Genomic DNA, 20,082 nt, shown 5'->3' with positions numbered 1-20,082 from the left:
ACATTCTTTTATTTTTCTTGGACGTTACAAGGCTTAGAACATAAACAGCAATTTCTCATATTCTTAAGAAAATTTCAAAAGCCTTTTTTTTGAAGTTACCAGTTCAGTTCTGAAGTGGATTTGAGGGGCCTATGTATTAGAAACCCCCATAAAACACCCCATTTTAAAAACTAGACCCTTCAAAGTATTCAAAACAGCATTTAGAAGTTTTTTAACCCTTCAGGCATTTCACAGGAATTAAAGCAAATTGGAAATGAAATTTGCAAATTTAATTTTTTCTGCTGAATTTCAATTTTATTCAATTTTTTTCTGTAACACAGAAGGTTTTACCAGAGAAACACTACTAAATATGTATTGACCAGATTCTGCAGTTTTTAGAAATGTCCCACATGTGGCTCTAGTGCGCTCGTGGACTAAAACACAAGCCCCAGAAGCAAAGAAGCACCTAGTGCATTTTGAGGCCTCTTTTTTATTAGAATATATTTTAGGCAGCATGCCAGGTTTGGAGAGGTGTTGAGGTGCCAAAACAGTAGGAATCCCCAAAATGTGACCCCATTTCGGAAACTACATCCCTCAAGGAATTCATTTATGGTTGTTGTTACCATTTTGACTGCACAGTTTTTACACAGCACGTATTTGAATTGGGCTGTGAAATTAAAAAAATGAAATTTTTTCCAATAAGATGTCATTTTTGATAAAAATTTCTTATTTTCACAGGGAACAAAATAACCCATTTTGTTGCCCAATTTGTCCTGAGTGCAGCAATACCCCATTTGTGGTGATAAACTGCCGTTTGGGCCCATGGGTGGCCTCAGAAGGGAAGGAGCGCTGTGTGTTCTTTGGAGTGCAGATTTTGCTGGATTGGTTTTCGGGTGCCATGTCGCATTTGCAGAGCCCCAAAGGTATCAAAGCAATGGAAACCCACCAGAAGTGACCCCATTTTGGAAACTACATCCCTCAAGGAATTCATTTATTGGTGTTGTGACCATTTTGACCCCATAGTTTTTTCACATAACTTATTTGAATTGGACTGGGAATTCAAACAAAATTAATTTTTTCCAATAATATGTAGTTTTGGGTGAAAATGTCTTATTTTCACAAGAAATAAAATACCCCATTTTGTTGCCCAATTTGTCCTGAGTGCGGCAATGCCCAATTTGTGGCGATAAACTGACGTTTGGGCCCATGGGAGGGCTCAGAAGGAAAGGACCACCATTTGGCCTACTGAAGCTTTTCTGGTGCTAAGTCATGTATGCAGAAGCCCCTGAGGTACCAGTACAGTTGAAACCCCCGATAAGTGACCCCATTTTAAAAACTACACCCCTTAAGACTAGAGGTGTAGTGAGCATTTTGACCCCACAGGTACTGTGTAAAAGATAATGCGCAGCAGATGGTGCAGAGTGAGATTTGCAATTTTATATATATATATATGGCATGTCAGTGTCCGATATAGTGTGCCCAGCATGCGCCACCGGAGATATACACCCCTTAAATTGTAATGTGTGTTCTCCTGGGTACGGCAATACCCTACATGTGGCTGTTATCAGCTGCCTGGGCACACAGCAGGGCTCAGAAGGGAAAGACGAGGGGGGATAAGCTGTGCGGAGTGCATCAGGGTAAGTAAAACTGGGCTAAATTAAAAATCAAGGGATGTATGATCAATTTTAAAACACTCTTTCATACAGAGCTCTGGTTATTCGGGACACGTGTCACATTGATATATTGTGTTCTTCCTTATCCCCCTCTTATAGCAGACTTTGCACCTCTTTTGACTCTTTCCCTTTCCACCGGTTTGGGGAACTTCTCCTGGAAAGTGTTGCCGCCCTGGTACGATGCGTGTGGCCCCGCTTCCAGAAGTACTGGGTGCCCCCCCCTTCTTGGTCCCTAAAGATTAGGTTCTTGATAATCACCTCTTGAAATTCCAGGAAAGTTCCCCTCTGGCCTGCACATCGACGTAGCACGTAACGCATTGTACAATGCCCTCTGTATGATGTGCCCGGCCAGCTTCTTATACCACACCGCATGGCACTGTAGGGCTTCAGGACTTGATCTGATAAGTCCATCCCTCCCATGTACCTATTGTAGCCCAGGATGCAGTCTGGTTTGGGGGTGGCCTTTCCTTCATATATCCTAAACCTGTAGGTATACCCGGATGCACTCTCACAGCTTATACATCTTCACGCCATACCTTGCCCTCTTACCCGGCAGGAACTCGCGGAATTGAACCCTCCCTTTAAAATGTATCAAGGACTCATCAATAGAAATACACTTCTCGGGGTGTATGCTTGGGAAAACCGGGCACTGAAACGGTCTAATAGGGGTCTCCGTTTATACAAACGGTCAAAACTGGGGTCATCTCGGGGTGGGCACGGCTCATTATCAGTATAATGTAAGAAGCGAAGTATTGCCTCTATTTATTTATTTTTTGGGGTTCCAGTTCAGTTCTGAAGTTGCTTTGAGGGGCCCATATATTAGAAACCCCTATCAAATACCCCATTTTAGAAACTAGACCCCTCAAAGTATTCACAACAGCATTTAGAAAGTTTATTAACCCTTTAGGTGTTTCACAGAAATTTAGAGCAAAGTAGAGGTGAAATGTACTTTTTTTTTTTGTCAGAAAATCCTTTTTATACCATTTTTTTTACAACACAGAAGGTTTTACCAGAGAAACGCAACTCAATACTTATTGCCCAGATTCTGCAGTTTTGAGAAATATCCCACATGTGGCCCTAGTGCGGTAATGGACTGAAGCACTGGCCTCAGAAGCAAAGGCGCACCCAGTGGATTTTGAGGCCTCTTTTTTATTAGGCACCATGTCCGGTTTGAAGAGGTCTTGTGGTGCCAAAACAGTGGAAACCCCCCAAAAGTAACCCCAGTTTGGAAACTAGACCCCTTGAGGAATCCATTGTAGTTTTCTTGGGGTGCATGCGGCTGTTTGATCAGTTTTTATTCTATTTTTAGGTGGCGCGGTCACTAATAAACAGCAATTCTACTATTGTTTTTTCATTCTATTTTTTTTACTGCGTTCACCGTGCGCTATAAATGACACATTCACTTTATTCTGCGGGGCGATACGATTACGGCGATACCAGATGTTTATAGTTTTTTTGATGTCTTATGGCGTTTGCACAATAAAATACGTTTTGTAAACAATCATTCACTTTTTGTGTTACCTTATTCTAAGAGCCAGAACTTTTTTATTTTTCCATCAATAAAGCCGTGCGAGGACTTATTTTTTGCGTAACGAACTGTAGTTTCAATCATTACCATTTTTCGGTACATGCGACTTTTTGATCTCTTTTTCTTCCATTTTTTGGGAGGTGAAGTGACCAAACAATTGTGATTTTGGTACGGTCTATTATTATTTTATTTTACGGCGTTCACCGTGCGGGATAAATAATGAAATAATTTTGTAGTTCAGGCCGTTACGGACGCGGCGATACCAATTATGTATAGTTTATTTGTTTGTTTATATATTTTTATTAATAATAAATGACTGATAAGGGAAAAAGGGGGATTTTTACTTTTATTACTCTTAAAACTTTTATTTTCTTATTTTTACACAACTTTTTTTAACTTTTTTTTTACTTTATTAGGGCATGACCACACGTGGCGGTTTTCCTCCGCAACTGTCCGCATCAATGCCGCACAGAATCTGCGTTGCAGATTCTGCTGCGGATCTGCACAAAATGTGCAGAAAATTGATGCGGACTGGCCGCTGCGGACTGCGGTAAAAGTGCTTCCCTTCTCCCTATCAGTGCAGGATAGAGAGAAGGGACAGCACTTTCCCTTGTGAAAGTCAAAGAATTTCATACTTACCGCCCGTTGTCTTGGTGACGCGTCCCTCTTTCGGCATCCAGCCCGACCTCCCTGGATGACGTGCCAGTCCATGTGACCGCTGCAGCCTGTGCTTGGCCTGTGATTGGCTGCAGCCGTCACTTAGACTGAAACGTCATCCTGGGAGGCCGGACTGGAGACAGACGCAGGGAGTTCTCGGTAAGTATGAACTTCTATTTTTTTGACAGGTTGCTGTATATTGGGATCGGTAGTCACTGTCCCGGGTGCAGAAACAGTTACTGCCGATCGCTTAACTCTTTCAGCACCCTGGACAGTGACTATTTACAGACGTCTCCTAGCAACGCTCCCGTCATTACGGGAGCCCCATTGACTTCCTCAGTCTGGCTGTAGACCTAGAAATACATAGGTCCAGCCAGAATGAAGAAATGTCATGTCAAAAAAGCAATACGCTCCGCAGCACACATAACATGTGCATGACAGCTGCGGACTTCATTGCGGAAATTAGAATCTCCATTGAAGTCAATGGAGAAATTCCGCCATGAGTCCGCCACTGCTCCGAAACAGAGAGAGCATGCTGCGGACACCAAATTCCGCTCCGCAGCCTATGCTCCGCAGCGGAATTTTACGCATCGTCTAAACGAACACTGCTAAATTAAAGTGTAAGTCAATGGACAAACGGCTCCGCTGCGGATTAACGCTGCGGAGTGTCCGCAGCGGAATTTAAGTGTGAACCCAGCCTTACTTTGTCCCACTAGGGGACTTGAGGGCAGGAGGCCCTGATCGCTATTCTAATACACTGCACTACATGCGTAGTGCAGTGTATTAGAACTGTCAGCTACTCACTGACAGCAAGCATGGTGGGTCCTGACGTTGTCAGGACCCACTAGGCTTCCGTCGTTGGCATAGCCGGACGCCATTGTTTGGTGTCCGGTTGCCATAGTCACCATCGCCGGCCGCTATCGTGTAGCAGGCCGGCGATGGCGGATTAACCCCTAAGAAGCCGCGATCGCTATTGAACGCGGCTTCTGAGGGGTTAATCTGCGGGGACCACCGCGATCGGTCCCTGCACATTGAGCTGTGATAGCCTGCTTTCGGAAACAGCAGCTATCACAGCTCATGAACGCGCCCCGCGCGAACGGCGCCGTGTTTACTCCATGACCTACTATTAGGTCACTGAGCGCGAACGCTACAGTTAGCATGACCTAATAGTAGGTCATGGAGCGTTAAGGGGTTAAAGAACTGCAACAGTGTGTATATATGTATATGTGTGTGTATGTGTGTGTATGTATGTGTATATATGTATGTATGTGTGTGTATGTATGTGTATATATGTATGTATGTGTGTGTATGTATGTGTATATATGTGTGTATGTATGTATGTATGTATGTGTGTATGTGTGTGTATATATGTGTGTGTGTGTGTGTGTGTGTGTGTATATATGTATGTATGTGTATATATATGTGTATATATGTATATATATATAACACATGCACACACACATAAATAACATGGGTAAATCTATTTTAAAAAATTACAAAATTGTTTCTTTTTCAATTTTTTGGGTGATTTTTCTGCTCATAATAAAATTGTAAAACATGGAATTAATTAAACTAATCTAGAAAATGAAAGCCTCATAAGTCTTGTAAAAACCAAAGTTAAAATAGTTGTGATATTCAAAGCGGTTGCAAAGTTATTATCGTCTAAAGAAGTGCAAATCAGAAATGGAAAATTTGACCTGGACGCAGGGGCATCAATGACCCCTGGTCATGAAAGGGTTAATTATGTACCAAAAATACAATTGACAAAATCTACAATCAATATATATATAAAGTATTTTTCGGACTATAAGACGCAGTTTTTAGCAAGAATAAATCTTGCTAAAAAGTCCCTGCGTGTTCTAGTCGGGCCCCCTGACCGCTCCTTACTTAACCCCTTCCCGACCCGTGATGTGCCAGCACATCATTAGGCGGGGAGGGGATGATGTATGGAGCGGGCTCACGCGCTGAGCCTGCCCCATACACTGCAGGTGTCCGCTTCTGACACGCTGCACTACCGGCTAGGAACAGAGATGGCGCTGTTTAACTAGTTAAATACTGCGGTCAATAGCGACCGCGGCATTTATATTGGTTTTCCTACGAAGGACATTTATGACATATGCACAGGTGTAATATCTCTAGAACGGGGCCCCCTAAGCCCCATTCCATCTTACCCGGCTCCGCGGTCTTCCGGCCACTTCACTTTCTGGTTACATGTTCGAGGTACGCAGTTTCCGAAACTCCCATAGAACTGAATAGTAGTTACGGCTACAGAGTAGCACGCTACGCTGCTTCTATAACTGACATTCACTACTATGGGAGTTCCGGAAACAGCGTAGCTCAGCGAGTTACGCTGTTTCCGTAACTCATCCATGTATTGCAGTGTATTGTACCAGTGATCTAATGATCACTGGTTCAAGTCCCCTAGGGGAACTAATAAAATGGGTGTAAAAAAAAAAAACATTTCCCATTTTTCCCCAAGAACAATGTAAAAACAAAATAATAATAAAATTGGTATCGCTGCATCGGTAAAAGTCCGGAACTATTACAACATAGCATTATTTGACTCACACAGTGAACGGTGTAAAAATGTTTTATTTAAAACCCCCGACTGTCTGTATTCTTCTACCATATTACGTTATAAATGGCCGCTCTGTTGTAACGGTTCACTGGGATACGCTTCTTGTGATGTCATCTAGAATGTGGGCAGATTCTATTTCTCTGAGCGTGACGTCCTCTAGAGAATCTGAGCGTGATGTCATGTGAAGGGCGGGGCCTGTGATCTGCATGTGTTCCGTTTGCACATAATGGCCCTCAGGTTGTGACATCATCAAGTTTATAAATTGGGGTCACACATTGACCGCGGTGTCAGTTTCTCTTGCTGGCTCTCATCATGGACGTGTCTCATATGAAGAGGAGGATGGTGATGTTTCCAATGATGAGTGTTGTAGAGAAGATGGAGGTTGGCGGACGCCAATTTCCGGAGGACGTGGAGATGGAGGAGGAGGATGAGAAGATGGAGGTTGGCGGACGCCAATTTCCGGAGGACGTGGAGATGGAGGAGGAGGATGAGAAGATGGAGGCTGGCGGACGCCAGTTTCCAGAGGACGTGGAGATGGAGGATGGGAAGATGGAGGTTGGCGGACGCCAATTTCCAGCTCCTGATGTGGAGATGGACGACCTTTCGGGGGCTACGGTTAACATCAGGGCCTCCAACCCCCGAAAGAGAAAGTGGCCATTTTAGTAACATCTGCCACTTGGGGCCCATTTACCATCAGGGCCCCCAACCCCCGGGAGAGATAGCGGCCATCTTATTTCCATCTGCCGCTCGGGGCCCATTTACCATCTTTAGGTGAGGTAAGTGCCGTCCACTGATGATCTTCTCACCTCACGACTCTTCTACAGCCGCCTGGACACTGAATTTCTGGTTTGTTTTGCAGTTGTCACCCCAACATCGTGGTCTTTACCACCTAAACCATCAGAAATTCCCATGAAGACTCCTCCAGTGATGAGCAGACGTGAGATCCGGTAAGTCTGACGTCTTCCGCTCGTCTTCATCTTCTCCTTGTGGTGAAGGTTTTGTGAATTTTTTTGCTTATTTGTATTTTTTCCTTTTCTAGGATCCGACTTTGAAAAATATGAAAAAAGTTTCCGGTTTCTTCTGATCCAGGATCGAGCTGTGTAAGGGTGGACTGGCGGCCATATCCACGGGTGAAGAAGGACCCTCCCCCTCTTCATCTCACCGATCATCGCATGTTAAAGGGCCGGAGCCACAGAAAACCGCACAGAAATTCTACCAGATTCTATAATAAACAGATTTATTTTTACCATTTTTAGTGTTTTCATTTCTAGATTGGGGAATTTATCCAGGGAACCTGTGTTCTATGGGGGTCCGAAGGTTATAGGTGTAATACTCTGCAGAATATATCACACTGTATCTGTCAGGAGGTGGAGAGGACAGAGCAATGTTCTGCAGATCTCTAGACAGGTCAGTGGTGTAATACTCTGCAGAATATATCACTCTGTATCTGTCAGTAGAGGACAGAGCAATGTTCTGCAGATCTGTAGAGAGGTCAGTGGTGTAATACTCTGCAGAATATATCACTATGTATCTGTCAGGAGGTAGAGGAGCAATGTTCTGCAGATCTGTAGAGAGGTCAGTGGTGTAATAATCTGCAGAATATATCACTCTGTATCTGTCAGTAGAGGACAGAGCAATGTTCTGCAGATCTGTAGAGAGGTCAGTGGTGTAATAATCTGCAGAATATATCACCCTGTATCTGTCAGTAGAGGACAGAGCAATGTTCTGCAGATCTGTAGAGGTCAGTGGTGTAATAATCTGCAGAATATATCACTCTGTATCTGTCAGGAGGTGGAGAGGACAGAGCAATGTTCTGCAGATCTGAAGAGAGGGTAGTGGTGTAATACTCTGCAGAATATATCACTATGTATCTGTCAGGAGGTAGAGGAGCAATGTTCTGCAGGTCTGTAGAGAGGTCAGTGGTGTAATAATCTGCAGAATATATCACTCTGTATCTGTCAGTAGAGGACAGAGCAATGTTCTGCAGATCTCTAGAGAGGTCAGTGGTGTAATAATCTGCAGAATATATCACTATGTTTCTGTCAGTAGAGGACAGAGCAATGTTCTGCAGATCTGTAGAGAGGTCAGTGGTGTAATAATCTGCAGAATATATCACTCTGTATCTGTCAGTAGAGGACAGAGCAATGTTCTGCAGATCTGTAGAGAGGTCAGTGGTGTAATAATCTGCAGAATATATCACTCTGTATCTGTCAGTAGAGGACAGAGCAATGTTCTGCAGATCTCTAGAGAGGACAGTGGAGTAATAATCTGCAGAATATATCACTATGTATCTGTCAGGAGGTGGAGAGGACAGAGCAATGTTCTGCAGATCTGTAGACAGGTCAGTGGTGTAATAATCTGCAGAATATATCACTCTGTATCTGTCAGTAGAGGACAGAGCAATGTTCTGCAGATCTGTAGAGAGGTCAGTGGTGTAATAATCTGCAGAATATATCACTATGTATCTGTCAGTAGAGGACAGAGCAATGTTCTGCAGATCTGTAGAGAGGTCAGTGGTGTAATAATCTGCAGAATATATCACTCTGTATCTGTCAGTAGAGGACAGAGCAATGTTCTGCAGATCTGTAGAGGTCAGTGGTGTAATAATCTGCAGAATATATCACTCTGTATCTGTCAGTAGAGGACAGAGCAATGTTCTGCAGATCTGTAGACAGGTCAGTGGTGTAATAATCTGCAGAATATATCACACTGTATCTGTCAGTAGAGGACAGAGCAATGTTCTGCAGATATCTAGAGAGATCAGTGGTGTAATAATCTGCAGAATATATCACTATGTATCTGTCAGTAGAGGACAGAGCAATGTTCTGCAGATCTGTAGAGAGGTCAGTGGTGTAATAATCTGCAGAATATATCACTCTGTATCTGTCAGGAGAGGACAGAGCAATGTTCTGCAGATCTGTAGAGAGGTCAGTGGTGTAATAATCTGCAGAATATATCACTCTGTATCTGTCAGTAGAGGACAGAGCAATGTTCTGCAGATCTGTAGAGAGGTCAGTGGTGTAATAATCTGCAGAATATATCACTCTGTATCTGTCAGTAGAGGACAGAGCAATGTTCTGCAGATCTGTAGACAGGTCAGTGGTGTAATAATCTGCAGAATATATCACTGTGTATCTGTCAGTAGAGGACAGAGCAATGTTCTGCAGATCTGTAGAGAGGTCAGTGGTGTAATAATCTGCAGAATATATCACTATGTATCTGTCAGTAGAGGACAGAGCAATGTTCTGCAGATCTGTAGAGAGGTCAGTGGTGTAATAATCTGCAGAATATATCACTATGTATCTGTCAGTAGAGGACAGAGCAATGTTCTGCAGATCTGTAGAGAGGTCAGTGGTGTAATAATCTGCAGAATATATCACACTGTATCTGTCAGTAGAGGACAGAGCAATGTTCTGCAGATATCTAGAGAGATCAGTGGTGTAATAATCTGCAGAATATATCACTATGTATCTGTCAGTAGAGGACAGAGCAATGTTCTGCAGATCTGTAGAGAGGTCAGTGGTGTAATAATCTGCAGAATATATCACTATGTATCTGTCAGTAGAGCACAGAGCAATGTTCTGCAGATCTGTAGAGAGGTCAGTGGTGTAATAATCTGCAGAATATATCACTATATCTGTCAGGAGGTGGAGAGGACAGAGCAATGTTCTGCAGATCTCTAGAGAGGACAGTGGTGTAATAATCTGCAGAATATATCACTCTGTATCTGTCAGGAGGTGGAGAGGACAGAGCAATGTTCTGCAGATCTGTAGAGAGGTCAGTGGTGTAATACTCTGCAGAATATGTCACTATGTATCTGTCAGTAGAGGACAGAGCAATGTTCTGCAGGTCTGTAGAGAGGTCAGTGGTGTAATAATCTGCAGGATATATCACTCTGTATCTGTCAGTAGAGGACAGAGCAATGTTCTGCAGATCTGTAGAGAGGTCAGTGGTGTAATAATCTGCAGAATATATCACTATGTATCTGTCAGTAGAGGACAGAGCAATGTTCTGCAGATCTGTAGAGAGGTCAGTGGTGTAATAATCTGCAGGATATATCACTCTGTATCTGTCAGTAGAGGACAGAGCAATGTTCTGCAGATCTGTAGAGAGGTCAGTGGTGTAATAATCTGCAGAATATATCACTATGTATCTGTCAGTAGAGGACAGAGCAATGTTCTGCAGATCTGTAGAGAGGTCAGTGGTGTAATAATCTGCAGGATATATCACTCTGTATCTGTCAGTAGAGGAGCGATGTTCTGCAGATCTGTAGAGAGGTCAGTGGTGTAATAATCTGCAGAATATATCACTATGTATCTGTCAGTAGAGGACAGAGCAATGTTCTGCAGATCTGTAGAGAGGTCAGTGGTGTAATAATCTGCAGGATATATCACTCTGTATCTGTCAGTAGAGGACAGAGCAATGTTCTGCAGATCTGTAGAGTGGTCAGTGGTGTAATAATCTGCAGAATATATCACTATGTATCTGTCAGTAGAGGACAGAGCAATGTTCTGCAGATCTGTAGAGAGGTCAGTGGTAATAATCTGCAGAATATATCACTATGTATCTGTCAGTAGAGGACAGAGCAATGTTCTGCAGATCTGTAGAGAGGTCAGTGGTGTAATAATCTGCAGAATATATCACTATGTATCTGTCAGTAGAGGACAGAGCAATGTTCTGCAGATCTGTAGAGAGGTCAGTGGTGTAATAATCTGCAGAATATATCACTCTATCTGTCAGTAGAGGACAGAGCAATGTTCTGCAGATCTGTAGAGAGGTCAGTGGTGTAATAATCTGCAGAATATATCACTCTGTATCTGTCAGGAGGTGGAGATGACAGAGCAATGTTCTGCAGATCTGTAGAGAGGTCAGTGGTGTAATAATCTGCAGAATATATCACTATGTATCTGTCAGTAGAGGACAGAGCAATGTTCTGCAGATCTGTAGAGAGGTCAGTGGTGTAATAATCTGCAGAATATATCACTATGTATCGGTCAGTAGAGGACAGAGCAATGTTCTGCAGATCTCTAGACAGGTCAGTGGTGTAATAATCTGCAGAATATATCACTCTGTATCTGTCAGTAGAGGACAGAGCAATGTTCTGCAGGTCTGTAGACAGGTCAGTGGTGTAATAATCTGCAGAATATATCACTATGTATCTGTCAGTAGAGGACAGAGCAATGTTCTGCAGATCTGTAGAGAGGTCAGTGGTGTAATAATCTGCAGAATATATCACTCTGTATCTGTCAGGAGAGGACAGAGCAATGTTCTGCAGATCTGTAGAGAGGTCAGTGGTGTAATAATCTGCAGAATATATCACTCTGTATCTGTCAGTAGAGGACAGAGCAATGTTCTGCAGATCTGTAGAGAGGTCAGTGGTGTAATAATCTGCAGAATATATCACTCTGTATCTGTCAGGAGGTGGAGAGGACAGAGCAATGTTCTGCAGATCTGTAGAGAGGACAGTGGTGTAATAATCTGCAGAATATATCACTCTGTATCTGTCAGGAGGTGGAGAGGACAGAGCAATGTTCTGCAGATCTGTAGAGAGGTCAGTGGTGTAATAATCTGCAGAATATATCACTCTGTATCTGTCAGGAGGTGGAGAGGACAGAGCAATGTTCTGCAGATCTGTAGAGAGGTCAGTGGTGTAATAATATGCAGGATATATCACTATGTATCTGTCAGTAGAGGACAGAGCAATGTTCTGCAGATCTGTAGAGAGGTCAGTGGTGTAATAATCTGCAGAATATATCACTATGTATCTGTCAGTAGAGGACAGAGCAATGTTCTGCAGATCTGTAGAGAGGTCAGTGGTGTAATAATCTGCAGAATATATCACTCTGTATCTGTCAGGAGGTGGAGAGGACAGAGCAATGTTCTGCAGATCTGTAGAGTGGTCAGTGGTGTAATAATCTGCAGAATATATCACTATGTATCTGTCAGTAGAGGACAGAGCAATGTTCTGCAGATCTGTAGAGAGGTCAGTAGTGTAATAATCTGCAGAATATATCACTATTTATCTGTCAGTAGAGGACAGAGCAATGTTCTGCAGATCTGTAGAGAGGTCAGTGGTGTAATAATCTGCAGAATATATCACTCTGTATCTGTCAGTAGAGGACAGAGCAATGTTCTGCAGATCTGTAGAGAGGACAGTGGTGTAATAATCTGCAGAATATATCACTCTGTATCTGTCAGGAGGTGGAGAGGACAGAGCAATGTTCTGCAGATCTGTAGAGAGGTCAGTGGTGTAATACTCTGCAGAATATATCACTCTGTATCTGTCAGGAGGTGGAGAGGACAGAGCAATGTTCTGCAGATCTGTAGAGAGGACAGTGGTGTAATAATCTGCAGAATATATCACTGACACACACACACACACACACACACACACACACACACACACACACACAGCACTGATACACAGACACACACTCAGCTCTGCTGCACAGACACACACTCAGCTCTGCTGCACAGACACACACTCAGCGTTACTACACAGACACACACTCAGCACTGCTACATACAGACACACACTGTAATGACCGGGGGTAGGGAAACTGACAAGTGAGCCCTAATCTACCCGCCACTCAGTCCCTGCCTACTTGCAACGACCCGCCCTAGGCGACAGGTTACAACTGGGCGACGGTCCCTACGCTCAATAAGTGCACGACAGACAGACAAGGGAACACAGAAGGGAAATGGGGCCGTTGCCCACGGAAACGCCGTGAGCAACAAGAGTAGTGAACGAGCCGAGTCAAACCAGGAGTGTACGAGGTACCAAACGCAGAGCAGGAGAGTAGTGAACAAGCCGAGTCAACCAGGAGTGTACGAGGTACCAAACGTAGAGCAGAAGAGCAGTCAGTAAGCCGGGGTCGATATGAAGCAAGGACAAATAGTTCAAGAAGCTGCAGCAGGGCAAGGAAACCAAACGAGAAGAATCACAAGCAAGGAGGAACAGGAAAGGCAGGTATAAATAGACAGAGGTCGGGAGCTAGCTCCGTCTGGCCAGGCTGTGATAGGATGGCAGGCTTAGGAGTGGGAGAGCCTGAGTGGTGGAAGATGGAGTCAGTCTCACAGACATAGAAGCAGGTGCAGACTGATTACCTATGGGCGTTGATACAGAAGCTGTGCCTGGCAGATCCTTTACACACACACACTCAGCACTGCTACATACGGACACACACAGACGTGCTACATACATACACACAGTCAGCACTACTACATACATACACACACAAACACTCAGCACTATTACACAGACACACTCAGCTCTGCTACACAGACACTCAGCTCTGCTACACAAACACACTCAGCTCTGCTACACAGACACACTCAGTTCTGCTACACAGACACACTCAGCTCTGCTACACAGACACACTCAGCTCTGCTACACAGACACATACTTAGCTCTACTACACAGACACACACAGTCAGCACGGCTACATACAGAAACACACACACTCAGTACTGCTACATACAGACACACACAGCACTGCTACATACATACACACGGTCAGCACTGTTACATACATCGACACTCAACACTGCTACACACACACAAACACACACTCAGAACTCCTACATACATACACATACACATACACACTCAGCTCTGCTACACAGACACTCACTCAGCTCTGCTACACAGACACACACACTCAGCTCTACTACACAGACACACACACTCAGCTCTACTACATCTGACAAGCTTAGCTCCGCACACCGTCCACACTGACAATACATCTAGCGCCAGGGGGGGGCCGGGGGTCCGCCAGGGGGGGGTAGTCAGGGGTCACGAGAGCGGGTGTCTGTGAGGGGGACAGACAGAGACACACACTCAGCTATACTACATCTGACAAGCTTAGATTCGCACACTGTCCACACTGACAATACATCTAGCGACAAGGGGGCAGGGGCCCTACGGGGGGCCGTCGGAGGTCACGAGAGCGGGGGTCTGTGAGAGAAAGGGATAGACAGACACACACACACACACCTTACATGCAGTGCAGCCGGTCTTCATAATGGCGCCTGCTATCTCCCTACAAACAGCTTCTCTGCTGTGTGACTCTGACCTGCGTCTGTGCAGTACAGAGCCAGATAGCAGAGGCAATGGACAGGAGCCGTTCATTGTGTCCTATGCATTGTGCTGCCGTATTCCATCTCTGTATGTGTCGTTAATCAACACATACAGAGATGGAAAAAAAAATCGGCAGAGAAATTATAGAAGTAAAAGTATGAATACATTAAAAAGTAGAAAGTGACAACACAAATAAATAAATTTTTTCTTTACATTATATTAAAAGCAATATAATAATAATAATAATAAATAAAAATCATGACACCTGCCTATTGTAGGTCTTTAGGGCCAAGCATTTTTTGATTTTTCATCCTCACATTCCAAGAGTCATATTATTTTCATTTTTCCATCAATGTAGGAGCGCCTGTTTTTGTGTGGCAAGTTGTATTTTTCAATGCCACTATTTGGGGGTACATAACATTTTTTCATTAGCTTTTAATTTTGGGACGAAAGAAAGAAAACCCCCACAATTCCACCATTTGTTTCTGATTTTTTTTACCATACATCAAAATGTTACTTTATTCAATGTGTCTGCATGATTATGGGAATACCAAATATCACATTTTTTTATGTTTTATTACTTTTACACAATAAAAACATGTTTTATGGAAAAAAAAAAGTCATTTTTGTGTTGATGCATTCCGAAATACATAACTTTTTATATTTTTCATAGATAGGGCTTGTTTTTCGCGGGATGAGTTGTAGTTTTCATTGGTACCATTTTCGAGTACATATAATTTCTTGAAAAATTTTTATTAAAAAAAAATTGTGAAACAATTTTTTTTTCATTTTATTTTTAATTAAAATATATATTTTTTAAAACGGCTTACCGCCTGCACCACGTAAATGAACAAGCTAATAGACTGGTCCCCGCACCTGCAGCCTGTCAATTTACGCGCTGTATTTAATAGAACAGCGTGCTTCTGCACACAATGCCATTTGCGGGATCGGGGTGTCACACTGCCAGCTCCATCCTGTACTGTGAATTTATCCCGGTCACAAAAACCCTAAACACAGTTTGTAGTGATTTACATGGGGAAACGGCAGGGAACGCACAGATCATGTGTCCTCTGCTAACCTGTGCCACCGCAGTAAAAAAAATAATAATAAATCATAAAAACAGGAAACCATAACTATACGTTTAGCAGCAATTTCCCACATTTTCAATAACATTTCAATAGTCTATTTTTAGGGAACAGTTCAGTCCTGACGAGGCTTTGAGGGGCTTATATATTAGAAACCCCCATAAATCACCCTATTTTCAAAACCGCATTTACAACGCTTTCTAACCCTTTAGGCGTTTCACAGGAAATAAAGCAAAGTGGAGGTGAAATTTACTAATTCAATTATTTTTGCAGAAATTCAATTTGAATCCATTTTATTTTTGTAACACAGCAAGTGATAACAGAGAAACACAACTCAATATTTATTGTCCAGATTCTGCGGTTTTTAGAAATATCCCATATGTGGCCCTAGTGTGCTACTAGACCCAAACACAGGCCTCAGAAACAAAGCAGTATCTAGCGGGTTTTGGGCCTTCATTTTACACTCAACATTGCAATTGCAACACCAAGTAGGACAAGCCATAAGGTTATGCAAATCGAGGAAGTAGCAGGTGTCGAAGATCTGCAAATTATCACATTTTCAAGTACCTACGTAGCTCCAATGTGTGGCATGTGGGACAGGCATGAACGCCAGATTGAGAGCAAAGTTTTTCAGCCACATGAAACCTCAAAAATCGGATCAAGTGTTATGGGATGATTGTGCAATGTCTCCTGTTCATTGACGTGCCCGTTATCGCCACTTGTCGCAAACTGAGAGAGACAGAATCCTTGAACTGAGAGACATTGGTTTATCACTCCGGCAGATCGCTACGCACCTAGGCCGAGATGTCAGCACTGTTCAACGTTGAGTGTCCCGGAGGTTAGGAGAAAAACAACGAACGGGAATGACAGAAAGAGGTGCGCGGATGCGAATATATGCACGAACAGATCGTCTGATTGGAAGAATGGCGCATAATGATTGACTCTGTACTGCAAGTGAAATTGGACATCACATCAAAAAGCCTAGGGCCGCAACCAGTGTCGACACAAACCATCAAAAGGTATTTGAACGACATTGGGCTATGAGCCAGACGTGCCATTGACTACACACCACTGCTCTCAAAGGCTATCATGGTGCACAGCAAGACGGCAATGGAGGATGGAATGGAGGTCTATTAGTCTCTTATAAATGGTGGATCCTGTGTTATCTATATATAGGGGTTACCTGTCAGTGTAATCCTGCCTGTGATTTCCACAATTCCAAAACGTTTCCTCCTTGGTGCTGCAATTTTAATGTTGAGGATATAGGTGTAACCCGTCAGTGTAATCCTGCCTGTGATGATACGGAGATGACTGCTGAGAAGCGATCTCTAAAGAACAGGAAGGATCAGTCTCTTATAAATGGTGGATCCTGTGTTATCTATATATAGGGGTTACCGGTCAGTGTAATCCTGCCTGAGATGATAATGAGATGACTGCTGAGAAGCGATCTCTAAAGAACAGGAAGGATCAGTCTCTTATAAATGGTGGATCCTGTGTTATCTATATATAGGGGTTACCTGTCAGTGTAATCCTGCCTGAGATGATAATGAGGTGACTGCTGAGAAGCGATTTCTACAATAGGGTTGTCACAATACCAGAATTTGGACTTCAATACCGATACTTCATGTAGAATTACAATTTGAGATACCAAAATGATACTTTGCTAACAATAATAATAAATTAAAAAAACGCCCAAAAATAAAAAGTCCTTCCACTTTCTGATTTGAGCCTCATGGTCTTATGAATTTTGAACCTCCATTAATAGTAATTAATCCCATTATGTAGCTCACAGTCATAATGGGCAACATTGAGTTAATGTGTGAGAGAAGGTGTATGGGCAGCACAGTAGAACAAAAACCTCCAGGGCATAAGGGTGCCGGCCTCCAGGGATCCGACTTGTAAATCCCCAATGGTATACAAATGTAAGGAGAAAGAGGCAGCCTAGAGTGCTGCCTCTTTCTCCTTACATGAGTTAATGTGTGAGGTACATGATGGGATTAATTACTACTAATATGAGGCACGTCGAGGTTCAAAATTCATAAGACTCTGTGCCTCACATTAAAAATTCCCCCCTTCATTTTCCGCACATAACGGCAACATTGGGGTTAAAAATGTTTTCCTCTTTATGTAATCCTGCCTGTGATGACTGCTGAGAAGTGATCTCTACAGAACTGCAAGTGTCAGTCTATTGTGAATGGTGTATCCTGTGCAGGGACGGTCTTAGGGGTGTGTGAGCGCACAGGGCGCTGCCCCCTCCAAGCATGTAGGGGGCGCCACTGGGCTCTGCCTCTACTCTGTGCTCTTCTCTTAGTTACACACACGGAGGAAATAGAGCCGAGGAGCAAGAGAAAAGGAGGAAGCTCCGCCCACAGCCTGTCCTGCAAGAAACCTGTGATCCTGTCAGCAAGGAGAGATGGTGAGAATCTATGTGTCTCTGTGTGTGTATATGTGTGTGTATACAGTATGTGTCTCTGTGTTTGTATGTGTATATGTGTGTGTGTGTGTGTGTGTGTGTGTGTGTATATGTGTGTGTGTGTGTGTGTGTGTGTGTGTGTGTGCGCGCGCCTGTATGTGTTTATGTCTCTTTGTAAAAGTGTGTGTTCAATATTAAAGTAGAACAGATAAAATGAAGATATCTGTGCTGCGTCCTATATACCCTGCTGCCCCCTATATACCCTGCTGCCCCTTATATACCCTGCTTCCCCCTATATACCCTGCTGCCCCTATATACCCTGCTTCCCCCTATATACCGTGCTGCCCCCTATATACCCTGCTGCTCCTTATATACCCTGCTTCCCCTTATATACCTTGCTACCCCTTATATACTCAGCTGCCCCTTATATATATGCCTCTGTGTGTGGGTGAGTTTATATGTGTCTGTGGGTATAGTTATCATCTACGACATTATCTGTACTCAGAGTTATCACTGTGTTATCAGTGGTGTTACATTTGACTGCAGGTAACACTACAACATTATCTGTATTCAGAGGGTTATCACTTTGTTATTGGCTGTGTTACATAGGACTGCAGGTAACATCTACGACATTATCTGTACTCAGAGAGTTATCACTGTGTGTTATCTGTGGTGTTACATAGGATTGCAGATTAATCTGAGTACAGATAATTTAAATATAAAGACTCACCAGGTTAAGTTGCAAGCTAGGTGCCATTAGCAAGTGTCCGAGCACCTCAATGTATACTAATAACATAGCAAACTTCATTAAATCATAGAAAACTTGGAGAAAAATAAGTCATTACGCCACAAATATGATAAAAAATTACAAATTTTATTAGGACATACAACGCAAAATAATACATATATAAAATTCAAAGGGAATCCGAAGAAAAAGGCAGTGTGGTGACTTCAAGCAAATAGAAATTGCCCACCAACAGAAATCCCTGGCAATAGTTCTATGTCTGATAACGACCATAGGTAACAAAATCTAAGTAATATAGTAAGGGCGTATCTGCAACCTGGTGGTAACAACACAATTGTAAAGATTACAACTCGTCAGCTTTATGCACAATCTGAATATTAATACTTGGAACATAAAGTTGATGTTTGTCCATGACAGACAAAGGGTGGACTTTTTAGATATATCTATTGCAGCAGATCAGGAGGGGAGATTACAGACCGACGTCTATAGGAAAGAGACGTCGGTTAACTCCCTGTTACATGCGACAAATGGGAACAACTTTCTACCACTTGTTCACGTTGCTACATGGATCTTTTGATTCAGTCCAACAACACATCATTGAAGATAATAGAGAAAGAAATAGATGATATAAATGTGACCCTGATAAAAGATCTCTCTACTGAGGCCCTCGAAAAATTGAATATTGATCTGGAATTAGAATTAAAAAAATGGGAAAATGAGATTTGTTCTATTAAAACTAAGAAATTCCAGAGAGATAATAATGATTATTTACAAGGTAGGGTCTACAAGTGGAGGAATGGTAGAACACGATCTGGATTTCGATCCAGATCGGGGTCTATTTCTTCCCAAGCCTCTAATGATGAAGGTATAGAAACAAGATTGAACGGGGATACAGCACCTGGACTAAATCCAAACCTCCCTCAGAGAAATAGGGAGAGACAAGCAACTAAACTAAAGTCACCATCCCCGTACTCTGGGGGTAAAAAATCAAGAAATCTAGAGGTAATCAACCTATCGACACATATCCTCTCTGACACGCAATGTGATATCTTAAGCAAGGGACTTACATTCTCCCCAAGTAATCAATTTGATTTCTTTACAGCGGTAAAAGATTTGTTTCTTTTCTCATGGAAGTTGGTACTGCGGAAACTCCATGGGAGGGGTGCTAGTCACACGGGTTTGGATAGCCCTTTGGAACAAGAAACTCTACTAGCTCTGGAGGAACTTCTGCGGGAACAAATCCCCTTAGAGTAAGGTGGGTTCCCGAACTGGATTGTACCCAGATCCAAAAGATTCCCCCCCTTGTCCCTGTGTCCACAAGTGGAGATTTTCACAAAACTTGTG

At 43.0% G+C, this 20,082-nt stretch overlaps 1 protein-coding gene across 9 annotated transcripts in view; it reads left to right on the top strand.

Annotated features, from left to right (window-relative positions):
- LOC142732886 (gastrula zinc finger protein XlCGF66.1-like) overlaps positions 1-20,082 on the top strand; it is a 95,318-nt gene that overhangs the window by 40,585 nt on the left and 34,651 nt on the right. For 3 of the 9 annotated variants that reach the window (XR_012879724.1, XR_012879723.1, XR_012879716.1), the window contains 2 exons: positions 7,275-7,362; positions 7,455-7,664. The exons of 3 other annotated variants lie outside the window; for them this stretch is intronic. The gene's annotated coding sequence lies outside the window, so the exon portion shown is untranslated. Of the gene's footprint in view, positions 1-7,274; positions 7,363-7,454; positions 7,665-17,891; positions 17,997-19,840; positions 19,988-20,082 lie in introns of those variants that run through there. 3 more of the 9 variants (XR_012879721.1, XR_012879717.1, XR_012879718.1) reach the window with 2 other exon arrangements.

The sequence above is a fragment of the Rhinoderma darwinii genome, unplaced genomic scaffold (assembly GCF_050947455.1).
Source record: "Rhinoderma darwinii isolate aRhiDar2 unplaced genomic scaffold, aRhiDar2.hap1 Scaffold_927, whole genome shotgun sequence".
In the NCBI taxonomy this organism is placed as follows: domain Eukaryota; kingdom Metazoa; phylum Chordata; class Amphibia; order Anura; family Rhinodermatidae; genus Rhinoderma; species Rhinoderma darwinii.
This window is presented reverse-complemented; position numbering and strand designations above follow the sequence as displayed.